Here is a 13,859-nt window from a genome sequence, read left to right as displayed (position 1 = left end):
TGGGGTATGTTGCTCGCACGGCGTACAGGGTCTACAATAAGAAGCCAAAGCAAATCGTAGAATCCTTCGACGTGTGCTGGTTGGAGGAGAACGAGACGGATGCTAGAGTCGGTCCAGATTGGTTATTTGACTACACATCTCTTTTCAAATCATTCAATGGGTTTTCAAATTATTTATCTGGTTCCAGTTCTGGTTCGAAGACTGTGATCGAAGATGAAGACGAAGAAGTTGTTTACAAACCAATCCAGATGCTGATGCTACTCCTCTTACTCCTGATGAAAGAGAGTTCATGTCCAAAGATGCTTCCGTTGTTACTCAAACATTTATGGAACTTCTCTTTCCCGAACCAATTGCTAATGAGTTTGTGGTAGGCCCCTCTCACGATGCAAGACCGTCTGAGGTGGATCATTCAGCAGATGATGGATTTGTCAATATTCGCAATCTTCCCGTAACGCTCAATGACATCAGCCAGGAGATACCTTCCAAAATTCAACGCGATCACCCGATCGAAAACATCATTGGTCAGTTGGGCGATGGTGTTCAAACGCGGAGTCAGAGTGGAGATGTAAATACATGTCTTTACTCTTGCTTTATATCTCAAATAGAGACAAAGAATGTTGAAATGGATTTGAATGACCCCAGCTGGGTGGATGTCATGCATGAGGAGTTGAATCAATTTGAAAAACTTGGGGTCTGGAAGCTGGTTGAATTACCTAAGGGCAAGAAGTCACTCGATACGCGTTGGGTCTATTGGAACAAGCAAGATGATTCTGGGGTTATTGTGCGGAATAAGGCTCGATTGGTTGTACATGGATTTCGCCAAATTGAGGGTCTTGACTACACCGAAGTTTATGCTCCGGTAGCTCGCTTGGAGGCCATTCGCATCTTCCTTGCGTACGCTTCCTACATGAATTTCACGGTTTGCCAGATGGATGTCAAGACTGCCTTCCTGTATGGCGTTGTGAAGGAAGAAATCTATGTTGATCAACCTCCTGGGTTTATCAATTTGAAGTTTCCGAATCACGTCTACAAGTTGGACAAGGCTTTATACGGGTTACATCAAGCTCGAAGAGCGTGGTATGCAACTCTTACAAAGCACTTGCTTAAGCACAGCTATTCACGGGGAACAATTAATCAAACCCTATTCATCAAGCATGTTGGTTCCGATCAAATTCTGGTTCAGATCTACGTTGATGACATCATTTTCGGGTGCACGTGTCCACAGCTGTGCAAAGAGTTCAAAAGCGTTATGAAGAAGAGGTTCGAGATGAGTTCTCTGGGAGAAATGACCATGTGTCTGGGGCTTCAGGTCATACAAGACTCAACCGGAATCCTGATACATCAAGCCAAGTATGTTGACGATATGCTAGAAAAGTTCGGGTTTCGAGACGCAAAACCTACACTGACGCCAATGGCCGAGAGACCTCTGTTAACTCTAGATATTGAACGCGAATCCGTAGATCAGACTGACTACCTATCGATGATGTATCTAACTACAAGCAGGCCAAACATCATGTTTGCGGTTTGTCAATGCGTACGATACCAGGCTAATCCTAAACTTTCACATCTTATTGCTGTCAAAAGAATTTTTCGGTATCTCAAAGGAAGCCCAAAATTGGGTCTTTGGTATCCGAAAAATTCTAGAAACCCCTATTTTTTGCGATAATGAGGCTGCAATTCAAATTGCTAAAAATCCTGTCCAACACTCGAAAACCAAGCACATCGATATCAAAGTGCATTTTATCAGAGATTGTTATGAGCGTTCGCTCATTCGGTTGGAACAGGTTCCCACTACTAATAATGTGGCGGACCTGTTCACAAAACCGTTTAACAAAGCTCGATTCGATGTGCTTGTGGGATTTTTAAAGATGACTCTCTTTGAGGACTAATTTTTGTTTTAGGTTAGTTTAAATTTGCGCATTTAATTTTTCATTCTCACCCATTCAAAAATTTAGGGGGAGAAATTAAACAAAAACCAAACAAAAATTTAAAAAAAAAAATCCAAAAACAGTTGTTTTTCTGTAAGTGTTGTGATGGGAAGTGATATATTATAGTGATAACAAGCAATTTGAATCTGTGTAATGTACCAAAGTTGAATTGACTAGGCTCTGTGTTCGATTCGCTGGGAGGCACGAAAGATTTAAATGGACTTGACTAGGTATAGATGAACTTAAGGAATCTAGAGATTTGACAAATCTTAACTTAAATAGTTCCATTTAGCCTGACAATACGACGCTTGGATAGATTGAGCAGGGAGATATACATGATAATCCACCGGTCACACTAAAGTAATCCGTATCTAGAAACGTGGTTTAACTCTTCCTCGATGTACGGACTTTGTCCTTAATTTTGGTATTGATGGGGCGACTGGGAATTCCAATAAAGTAGGTCTGTAGGAAATTATTTTCTTGCTTTCTTTCTGTTAGTCATATGTTGCCTCCTCTGTGTGATTGAAATACATCTGACCTGGACTGCAACATATGCAATTCTATTTCTCTGCATCTTCTATCTATGCAATTCTTCCTATCTGTTAGCCATATGCTGTCTCCTTTGCGTGATTGAAATACATTCGACCTGGTACACAACATATGCACCATTCTACTTCTCAATCCCTTTAAATCCGGTTAGTCATATGTTTCACCCTCTGCGTGATTGGAGGAGATCCGACCTGGGTGTATAGCATATGCATTCTAAATCTGACTTCTCTCATAATAATTGTCTGCTCACCTAAATTAAGGAGTACTTTGGAAGTTCCTGATTATTGGGGTATGCCAGGAAGTGGGAAACATGTTCTAATACATTTAAAAATTAAACAATCACTAGGTTGTCTGTAGATCTCGCTGCTCAATTTAGGTGGACAACAATATACTTGGTCGTCGTCAGATGAATGGTCATTAGGAATTTTATCTAGAAACGTAAGGTCACAATGCCTTGTCATTAATTGTATGTCAAAAAAAAAAAAATTTGTCACGATCTTTCGTGTTTAAGTGGACCACAATACTGGCGATCGTCCAGATCTAGACATGAAGGTAGAGGTATTGATAAACAGGTTTGGACTGTCTAAAAACGTTGATCCCAATTTTATAAAAAAAAAATTGTTATTAGCATTAGTTGAGGTGAAATTAGTGTTAATTATTTTTAATCTCAAATTTTATTTTTATGTTTATTTTTATTTTTGATAAAATTCAAAAAAATTAAAAATTAATTTTACTTAGTTTAATTTTTAGAATTCGTTGATTTTATTTTTATTTTTATTTTTTTCTTTTATTTTAGTCCTCAAAATGCATTATTTTTAATTGTTTTTGGGTATTGGGCTTATTTTTTAAAGCTTTTTGGGTTGCAGCCCATTGAAAATGAACCGGGTCTTGGGTCCAGGTATAAAACTCATTGTATCCGGCTGTAAACCTTTTCTGCTCACTATTCATTGCTCCAGCCGTAAACTTACTCTCAAATCCTCTCATCGATCCATCCCATTTGTGTTTTAACTCGAAATCGACTGTTTAATCTTGTAGGTATGCATATTCCGACCACCAAAATGCCATTTTAACAAGAAATTGACCATGAATCGAAGGATTAATCGATGAATTTGTTTCTGTCGGCGTTTACGGACATCGAATAGTTTACGGCCATTGAAGGGTTTACGACTGTACCATGTTTACGGCCGTACACCCTGTTTACGGTTGTACCCCGTTTACGGCCGTACACTTCAATTTTTGGGCATTTAAATTTTTTTTTTACACTCAATCACTATTAAAGCCTAATTAAATTGTTACATGAGTAAAACCTTAGTCTTTAATGATTAATTAAATTGTTTTCTCACTTGGCTTGATTAAGTGCAGATCAAATGGTTGGACTTAAATTTGCTCAAAGTCACAATTTGGCGATCTTTCTGGTTGACCCTCCAGCAGCTTATGGTGAATTCAAGTCTATGATCCATGGATTGAGGAAATGCTGCTTAGCTACTGCCCTGACTCTTAATCCAGTGATTTATCAAAGTTTGATTCAAGAATTCTGGATGTCTGCAGTGGTGAAAAAGGGGGATGATGGTTTAAAGTCCGTTGAAGCTACTGTCAAGGGATGCAAAGTCATAGCAACAGAGCAAATCATCGGGGAGGTGCAAAGAATTGAAGATCAACCAGGCTTCCCCTCTAAGATTGAAATAGATCAAGCTCAAGAACTTCTTGGAAAAATGGGATATAAAGGAGATTTTCCTCCTACTCTCAAGAAGCTGCTACCCCCATACTGGAGGTTTCTAGCTCATGTCTTTGTGAGCTGCATCTCAGGAAGGAAATCTGGGGCAGACGAAATCTCTCTACGGAATACAGGCGCAATCACTGCTCTGGCTGCACGGCTTGACTTCAACTTCTCTAAGTTCATCTTGGACGAACTTGTCGAGAACCCGGAAGGAAAGAAAAGAGACAAATTCTTCATGTATCCAAGGTTCCTTCAAGTGATCATCAATGAGCAATATCTAGAGATTGAGAAAGCAGGAGAAACACTTGATATGAAATCTCTTGGATCACACACTATTGGCTTAATAAAACAAAACCGTAAGGGTAAAGTCATGTTTCAAGGAAAATATCCCTTGGTGAAGTTTGGAGCATTTGCAGAGCTAAGTGATTCAATTGAGTCTGAAGAGTCCTCTGCTCATCTGGAATCAAAAGATGATGTGATAACTGCCTCTGACCATGAAGGTGAGAGAGCTCCTCCTGTTGCAATTGTAGCAGAGGAACATGATACTATGGTCAATGTGGAAGTGCAGAGTGACCTTCATGAGAGTGTAAACACTGGTGATGATGGTGGTGAAGAAGAGGGATTTGAAGATGACGATTCACTTTTTGGAGGAAATTTGGAAAGATTTAATGATTTGGAAATGAATTTTGGGCTTGAGAATTACCTTTTCCCCACAAATGAGGACTTTGACACTTTCTTTTATGGTGTCCATGATGTTGCTCAACCGACAACGGAGATACGGGATGTAGATGATGTTCAAGAAGCTACGCATCCTTCCTCTGTACAGGTGGCCAGTTCTTCAAAAGATACGGATGCAACACCAAGGAGTCCTCCCATAAATGTTGATGTTCCAACCTCCACACCACTTGTGAGTGATCCGCCTGTGACACATACCTCCCAGCCTCCATTAAAGCAAAGAAGACATGATCCAAGGCCGGGGGTACTTATTCAGGAACAAACTTCACCCATTCAGCCAACAATCACAACATCAGCTACTACTCCAACCGCTTCAACTGCTCCCGATCATGAAGGACCAAGAACTACCTTTGAAGCAGGGAGTCCTTCAGCTCCTGGAGGTTCCTCTCCTCCAAGGCCTGCTCATGACATTGCTTCTGAGAGACTTGCACAGGCCCTAGCTGCTCAAGAAGAAACTGGCCTTCCTCCTCGCTGAAAAGGCATATCTATTGAGGAAGGTAGATCTGGGGGAGTTGAGCCTTCCAACACAGAGCTCGGGGTTGAGCTTGGCGTGTTGAAACAGATAATCATCAAAAAAGATGTGCTGATAGGTAATCTTGATGTTCGTCTTTCAGATAATGAAGCTGACAACAGGGCCAAATCAAAGCAAATATCTGATCTCCAAAATCACCTTGGAGCCATGACTGCATGCTACTACGACTTGAAAAATAAGCTTTATGAAGAATTTGGTGATAAGTTCAAGTCATTTGTCGTTCCATCAGAAGCAACTGAAGGTCTTTCTAGCGCCCCTGTCCAGCCTCCTCTAAATGACAATCCTGTGGATCCTCCACCTCCCAGAACCACACGAATTGTCGATCGATTTGAATCTGAGCCTGTCAATGCCAATTGTCGAATCACTATCAAGCACGGTAAAAGAAAAGTTACTTCTGAGAAGAAAGATGGTTGGTTGTTCATGATGACCTCTGATGACAATAAAAGGGGAGACCAACATCAACTCACAGAAACTGATCTTGAAAAGCGTAAATTTGGCGACAAGTTTGGAAATCGTTCGGGAATTAAGATGTGGGGTTATCATGCTGATCTAAAGCTTTGGTTGGTGAAGAGGAACTTTGGTCCTGTTGAATACTACAAGAGTCCACACGACTTTTTCTCTTGGACAAGAGTCAGTCTTACTGAACTCTCAAATGCTCCATTCCACAATCCCTCCAAAGATCCTCACGCTTTCGATTTCAAATTCTTTTTGGAGGGGCAGGTCAAAGAAAAATTCGATGGAATGAAGACTGCTAACTCTCTGATTAGAAGAGATCCAGAGGTGCTTGATCCCAAAACAAATGAGCCAATGAAGATAGTGTTTTGGCCTGCTACAAAACAGTTGAAAGAAATTCCAATTCCTCTAACATTTTCACGAAGGATATCTAGATCGGATGGAATTCTGGGCATTTGATGAGGTCACAGCCACTGCAGTAATCAAGTTTACAGACAGTGACACTGTCCTTCGACATGTTGAAGCTAAGGATCTTCTAAGGTTTAGGGAGAGAGACATTCACACCTTGGCAAGTCATCAAATCATTTGCAAATCAGACGACTTGGATTCAGCTGCTAAAGAATACACAGGAATGGTTGCAAAGATCATTGCCAACAAGCTTTGGATGGGGGCTATTGTAAGAACGGATGTGAGGCTATTCGAGAACCCATGATAATAGAAGACCGAGCTGATGCTAGCCACAAACCAAGTGGGAGATTGATAGGTCATAGATTTGTGGTTTGGGCTAGGCAATTATCTGTATATGTCTTGGTAAGGTATTGGTCATGTTAGAGGTGTTTTGTAGCTGATTGTTTTGTGTTTATTGTTGGGCAGGTCTTTACGGTCGTGAACCTGTTTACGGGTAGTCTTTCCTATATATAGTTTGTGTCAGTATCTGTCAGTGGTTGACGTAACACAATAGTTTACGGTCAGTGTGTGTGATTCTTCAAGGTGTACTTGACGTTTTTAGTGAATGAACGTGTGCATTGCTTGATTATCTGCTTCTTCTACTCATTGCTGTTATTGTTTGTTTTGATCACTGGTTTGATCTTGTAATTAGGACCTTATAGTTTTTCGTGGATTTAGTCCCTATTCCTCTGCGAGGGAATAAGGTTATAGTAGGTATGGACTGGTTGAGCCCCAATGGGGCATTGATCGACTGCGAGCAGCAGCTGGTGTGGGTTCGGACCCCAAGTGGGGGAGGTTTAGTGATTCAGGGCGAGAGACTGCTGTTGGATAAGGTGTCTAAGTCCATAACTATTTCTAGTATGTACATGACCCGACCCGGCATGGTCCATTTGGGTTGCATGGCACCATGCAATTGGATAAACTAAAATGAGAGCAATAACACTTATGGTTTATTAATATATTATAAGTTCTAATATATTAATAATATTATTTAATTAGTTTGATCAAAAATTAATTTAGAATTAATTAAGTGATCAAAAGATAACTAATTAAATATATGGGTAGATTATGTAAATCTTCCATATCTTATATAGTGGGCTAAGAGGCTCCATGGATTATCAAGTTGGGTTCCACCCATAGGATGCTCCATGGATGCTCCATGGGAGTTACAAACCCATGGGTCATGGAAATGAAGAGTCATGACACATTAGGGTTTACATGGTGTAACCCTAGATGTGTCAACACTATATAAGAAACCCATTCTCCACCAAAATCGGCTACACATAAGAAACAAGAGGGCTAGGCCGATTTTAGAAGTGTGTATTCTCTCTAAAGTCATTCCAAAAGCATTTGGTGTTGTGTGAAGCATTTAAGGCATCACACTTGGGGTGCTAGGCTCACAAGGTTTCAAGGATCATAAGCAACAACAAGGTAAGTTATTCTATCTTTCATGCAAGTTAAAATTTGTTCCCCGTGTATGCTAGATAGGAATATAACCTTGGAATTCAACTTTGCATGATAATTAGACAAACATAGATCCAAGGTTATTAGGGTTGCATGTACACTTAGGAAGTGTTAGAATGCTCAAAACCCATCAGTGGTATCAGAGCCTGGTTCGTTTGTTGTTGTTGTTTTTTTTTGTGTGCAAACAGCTTGAAAAAAAAATCGTTTTTCTGTTTTCTGCTCGTATGAAAGTTTGCACATTTGTTGCTGGAAATGGACTAGAAACATTACCCTAAACTGTTTTGATGTTTTAAAGCTTGTTTTAGATGGTGTAATGTTTATGCTAATCCATTTACAATGACAATTATTAAAATTACAAGTTTTTTTTAAGTGTAATTTTTGATTCTTGAAAAGTGTTCATATTCATGTTCTTGAACTTATGAAGATTAGATGATCATAGGAATTGTTTGTAACCTTCATGGTAGTTTAATTCATGATCATAATGTGTTTTAATGGAGTCCATAACTTGCCCTCAAGTTATGGAAAACCAAAAGTCTCACTTTTATTAAAGCCATTAAAAGAACACAAGAGTTATAAAAATGAAGAGTCTTCATTTTTATTACTCAATTAATTCGTAAGTTATAAGAAACGAAAAGTTTTGGAAGTTTACAAAACTTGCCCTCAAGTTTTGGAACATGTAAAGTCTTGATTAAAACTTTAGTTCCAACCCTTAGAATTTTAAAAGTTAAAATTCAACCCTTATACTGTATAATATTATAAGTTACTAATATATATATATGTATAACGTCAAGTCGTCTTACCGCTAGTACGCCTCATTCACGAAGCCGGTCTATAAGGGGGGTATAAGGTTGTTGCCTATAAAATGGCAACTTAATGGGTGTCCACTCTCACCCACCGCTTCCTTGATCGGTGGAGGGTCGTTAGCCGAACGGGTAAGACAAGGACTTATAAATTCTCATTAAAAGTATGATGAATATTATAAAGTAACTAAATGCTTTTATTAAATTCCCAATCTTAGTTACTTTGGGAAAATGTGAATAAGGTGCTAATCCATGAAATTACACTTTACACTTTGTTTAAGTCGTTGGTGGAGCGTGTGTGGTTAACCGGCACACTAACTTGGACTTAACAAGGTAGGTAAAGGGTGACTTAAGGTTTACCATAGCATCGATGGAGCGTGTGTGGTTTACCGGCACATCGATTGAGTGATAAACCTTGAGGGTACCAAGTGATTTGCATGGTTACTTCACACCTCGTTTTGTGATCCTCGGTATCCCAGTCACAAAACTTGGAGGGCACACTCGAGATTGAAACATGCCTTTGAAAAGTTCATTGAATCTCAAAAGAATCTAGGAATTTCTAAGAACCAATTAAAAACCTAATATTTATACTTCGTTTTTCATGGTGGAAATTGGTGAATCGTCATTCACCTACCTTTCAAATATGTTATAGCTTGGATTACGGCATACCTCTTCTAAGTTATAATATATTGTGATTGGATCCTAGCCTTAATATTACATTTGGGTGTTTTATTAAGGACTCTCTTAATATCTAAACTAATCTTGTTCTCTTCTTTCAGATGTCTTCAAACAATGCTGCTTCGGGCTCTAATCCTAATGGCTCCTTTACCCTTATGAACTTGTGTGGGAAAGTCACTTTTGATGGATCCAACTTCAATGAATGGATCAGAAACATCAGGATGATTACCCGCTACGAGGAAAAAGAATATGTCCTTGACAAGGAGCTTAAGGACATTGATGAGACCACTGCAACTCCCCAGGAGATCGCTGACTTCCGGGCACATGAAAGGGATGCTACAAAAGTGGCATGCATCATGTTGGCCACCATGACAGCGGAACTCCAAAAGTCCTATGAGGACTTCTACCCTTTTGAAATGCACCAAGATCTGATGGGAAGATACCATCAAAGTGCACGACAAGAGAGGTATGAAATCATATGCTCTATCATAACAACCATGATGAAGGACGGGGAATCCGTCACGAGCCACATGCAGAAAATGCAAAGGTATGTGGATCGGTTGCTGAAGCTTAATGTGAACTTCCCTGAGGAGCTTGCAATAGATATCATTTTGCACTCCTTACCATCGTGCTATGATCAATTCCGCATGACATATCACATGAATAAGGAAGAGGTCACACTCAGCAAACTTCAGGGACTCCTCAAGACCGCAGAAACAGGTCTTAAGGGTAAGTCGGTTGTTAACACTCCTACTCCAAACTCCGCCCCGGTTTTGGCAATCGGGAAAGGTAGAGGGAAGAAGAGGAAGAGCTCTTCGAAGGGTACCAAGGCTAGGACCCTTGATGGCTCTTCTTCAAGTGGAACCAAGAAAGGTTTTGTCACTCCTTCTTCTGACCCTAAAGAGGCTGAATGCTTCTATTGCCATGAAAAGTCACATTGGAAGCGGAACTGCCCAAAGTACCAGCAAGATGTGAAGGATGAGAAAGTTAAACCCAACCATGCAGGTATTTACACTATCTTATCTAATAACTCAACCCATTCTAACTCTTGGGTCCTTGATACCGGTTGTGGTATTCATATTTGTTCTGATTTGCAGGGACTAAGAAGAAGTGAGAATGTGGAGCATGGAAGAATAAACTTAATCATGGGGAATAGGAAAGCTTTACCTGTCACCAAGATTGGAGTTTATACTTTATCGCTAAGTAGTGGGTTTAGTTTAGATTTGAATAAATGTTGTTATTCGCCAGAAATGGCAAGAAATATTATTTCCTTTCATGCATTGTATAAACAAGTTTTCACCTTTTCATTTGATAATGAAGTTGGTTCGATTAATGCTTTCTTTAATAATGTTCTTTATTTTAAAGCATTACCTTGTGAATGTGTGTATGAAACTGTTTCTGTGGTTGATAACTTAGGAAATAATGTATTGTGTATTGATTCTGTTAATAGTAATAACTTGGATAAAGCATCATTATGGCATTGTCGTCTTGGACATATAAGCAAGAAACGCATAGGCCAACTCCAAAAGGATGGAGTATTGGATTCATTTGACCTAAAGTCAGATGATAGTTGCGAATCATGCTTACTTGGAAAATAACAAAGTCACCCTTCACAGGTTCTTGTGAGAGGGGTGAAGGTTTGTTGGATCTTATACACACGGATGTGTGTAGGCCCTTCAAACATGCCACAAGGGATGCTAATCGTTATTATTTGACTTTTACTGATGATTACAGTAGATATGGATATGTCTACTTAATCAAGCATAAGTCAGAGACTTTTGAGAGGTTTAAAGAGTTTAAACAGGAAGTCGAGAATCAATTGGGCAGGAACATTAAGATGCTTCGATCCGATCGAGGTGGTGAGTATCTTAGTTCAGAGTTCCTCGACTATCTTAGGGAATGTGGGATTGTCTCACAATTGACACCTCCCAGGACACCGCAGTTGAATGGTGTAGCTGAGAGGCGTAATCGAACCTTGTTGGATATGGTTCGTTCCATGATGAGTCGAGCTTCGCTACCAATCTCATTTTGGGGGTATGCCTTAGAGACTGCCGCCCATATCCTTAATCTAGTTCCCACAAAGAAAGTTGCCAAAACTCCTCATGAGATGTGGACTGGTAAAGTACCCAAACTAGACCACATTAAGATTTGGGGTTGCGAGGCTTTCGTGAGACGCGAGACTCATGATAAGCTCAAACCTCAAAGTGAGAGGTGTATTTTCATCGGCTACCCACAGAAATCCTTTGGTTACCTCTTCTACAGACCTAGTGAGAATGTGGTCTTTGTAGCTAGGAGGGCTTTCTTTCGAGAGAGAGAGAGTTCATAAGCCAAGGAGACAGTGGGAGGCAAGTTGACCTTGAAGAAATTCAAAAGTCAAGTGGTGAAGGAACTTCAAACCCTAGCACTCAACTTGAGGAGGAAACTTCTGTTGAGCCAATTGACAAGTCTGTACCTCTGAGGCGTTCCACAAGGGTTAGGAATGCACCTGAGCATTACTATGGATTCCATATTACTGCGGAAGGTGATACACTTATCAGTGATGAGACACTGATAGGTCTGGATGAACCTAACAGTTACGCGGAAGCCATGGCAGGCCCTGAGTCAGCCAAGTGGAAAGAGGCAATGGACAGCGAGATACAGTCCATGTATGACAATCAAGTTTGGAACTTGGTTGAGAATGTACCAGGTCGTAAGACTGTAGGGTGCAAATGGATCTTCAAGAAGAAGACCGACATGGATGGTAATGTACACACTTATAAGGCACGACTGGTTGCAAAGGGTTTCTCACAAACTCCGGGAGTTGATTATGATGAGACCTTTTCTCCAGTGGCCAATATTAAGTCTATTAGGGTTCTGTTAGCCATAGCCGCATTTCATGACTATGAAATATGGCAAATGGATGTCAAAACCGCTTTCCTTAATGGAAAGTTGGCTGAGGATGTTTACATGAGTCAGCAAGAGGGTTTTGTTAACACAGAGTACCCTAATAGAGTGTGTAAGCTTGAGAAATCCATTTATGGGTTAAAGCAAGCACCTCACAGATGGAATCTTTGCTTTGATGAGAAAGTCAAGGAATTTGGCTTTTATAGGAGTGAAGATGAATCTTGTGTATATGTCAAGGCTAGTGGGAGTATAGTTAGCTTTTTGGTATTGTATGTGGATGACATACTACTCATAGGAAATGACATCCCAACTCTGCAGGAAGTTAACTCCTGGCTTGGGAAGTGTTTCTCTATGAAGGACCTAGGAGAAGCTGCCTATATTCTAGGGATAAGGATCTTGAGAGACCGGAGTAAAAGACTAATTGGACTTAGTCAGAGTACTTACTTGGATAAGGTGTTGAAGAGATTCGGCATGCAGGACTCCAAGAAAGGAGAGTTACCCATCCAGAGTAATGCCAGATTGAGTAAGACACAAAGCCCTAGTACTGAGGCTGAGATAGCAGAAATGAGTCGAATACCTTATGCTTCGGCTGTAGGATCGATCATGTATGCTATGACGTGTACTCGACCTGATGTAGCCTTTGCTTTGAGCATGGTTAGCAGGTATCAGGGGAACCCTGGCAAGGCACACTGGACTGCGGTAAAGAATATCCTCAAGTACCTACGGAGGACTAAGGACTGGGTCCTTACCCTCGGTGGGAGTGAAGACTTGAGAGTTGTAAGGTATAGTGATGCTAGCTTTCAGACTGATAGGGATAATTTCCGCTCTCAGTCAGGCTGGGTCTTTACCTTAAATGGAGGAGCAATTTCTTGGAAGAGTTCCAAGCAAGAGACAGTGGCTGATTTAACTTGCGAATCAGAGTATATAGCAGCTAGCGAGGCAGCAAAGGAGGCGATATGGCTGAAGAACTTCATTGGAGACCTTGGAGTTGTACCAGCTATTAAAGAGCCAATGGAAATTTTCTGTGATAGTGAAAGTGCAGTTGCCTTAGCCAAGGAACCAAGGGATCACGGGAGATCCAGACACATCGACAGAAAATACCATTTCATCAGACATCAAATAGAAGAAGGACTCCTCGTGGCAAAGAGGGTATCATCGGATGAGAATCCAGCAGATCCCCTCACGAAGGGACTGACTCGGGTTAAGCATCTCCAGCATGCTCGGAGCATAGGGCTGAAGGATGATATTAGATTTAGTAGTTAGATAACCTTGAAATTTGTAAAGTGTAATTGACATTAGATGATGAATAAAAGGTGTTTTATTTATGAGTAAAGTGTTGCTATCTCTTGTCGATCGTTTACTATATTTCTTTTGCATGTTTTGACTTCCAGAATAATTATGTTTGGTATATCATATTATTCGAACCTCCACAGTCGGTCATATGTCGGAAGTAGGTATGAATCAAGACTGTCATGATTAGTTGCAGAAGTCTAAGTTGTTGGACATGGCTACAACACTCATGAGTGCTCATAAGTTCTGAGCATTGGACTCAACCCACGCTCACTGGAATCACTTCATGGAATTTATCTCGAGTGATCGTGAGACGGTAATATCATATAAGTCTTGAAACCTAGAGATATGATTTGTTACTTATGAGTTGGTTATGCATTGAT

This window comes from Lactuca virosa, chromosome 8 (assembly GCF_052849685.1).
Source record: "Lactuca virosa cultivar CGN04683 chromosome 8, Lactuca_virosa_CGN04683_v6, whole genome shotgun sequence".
NCBI classification, from domain to species: domain Eukaryota; kingdom Viridiplantae; phylum Streptophyta; class Magnoliopsida; order Asterales; family Asteraceae; genus Lactuca; species Lactuca virosa.
This window is presented reverse-complemented; position numbering follows the sequence as displayed.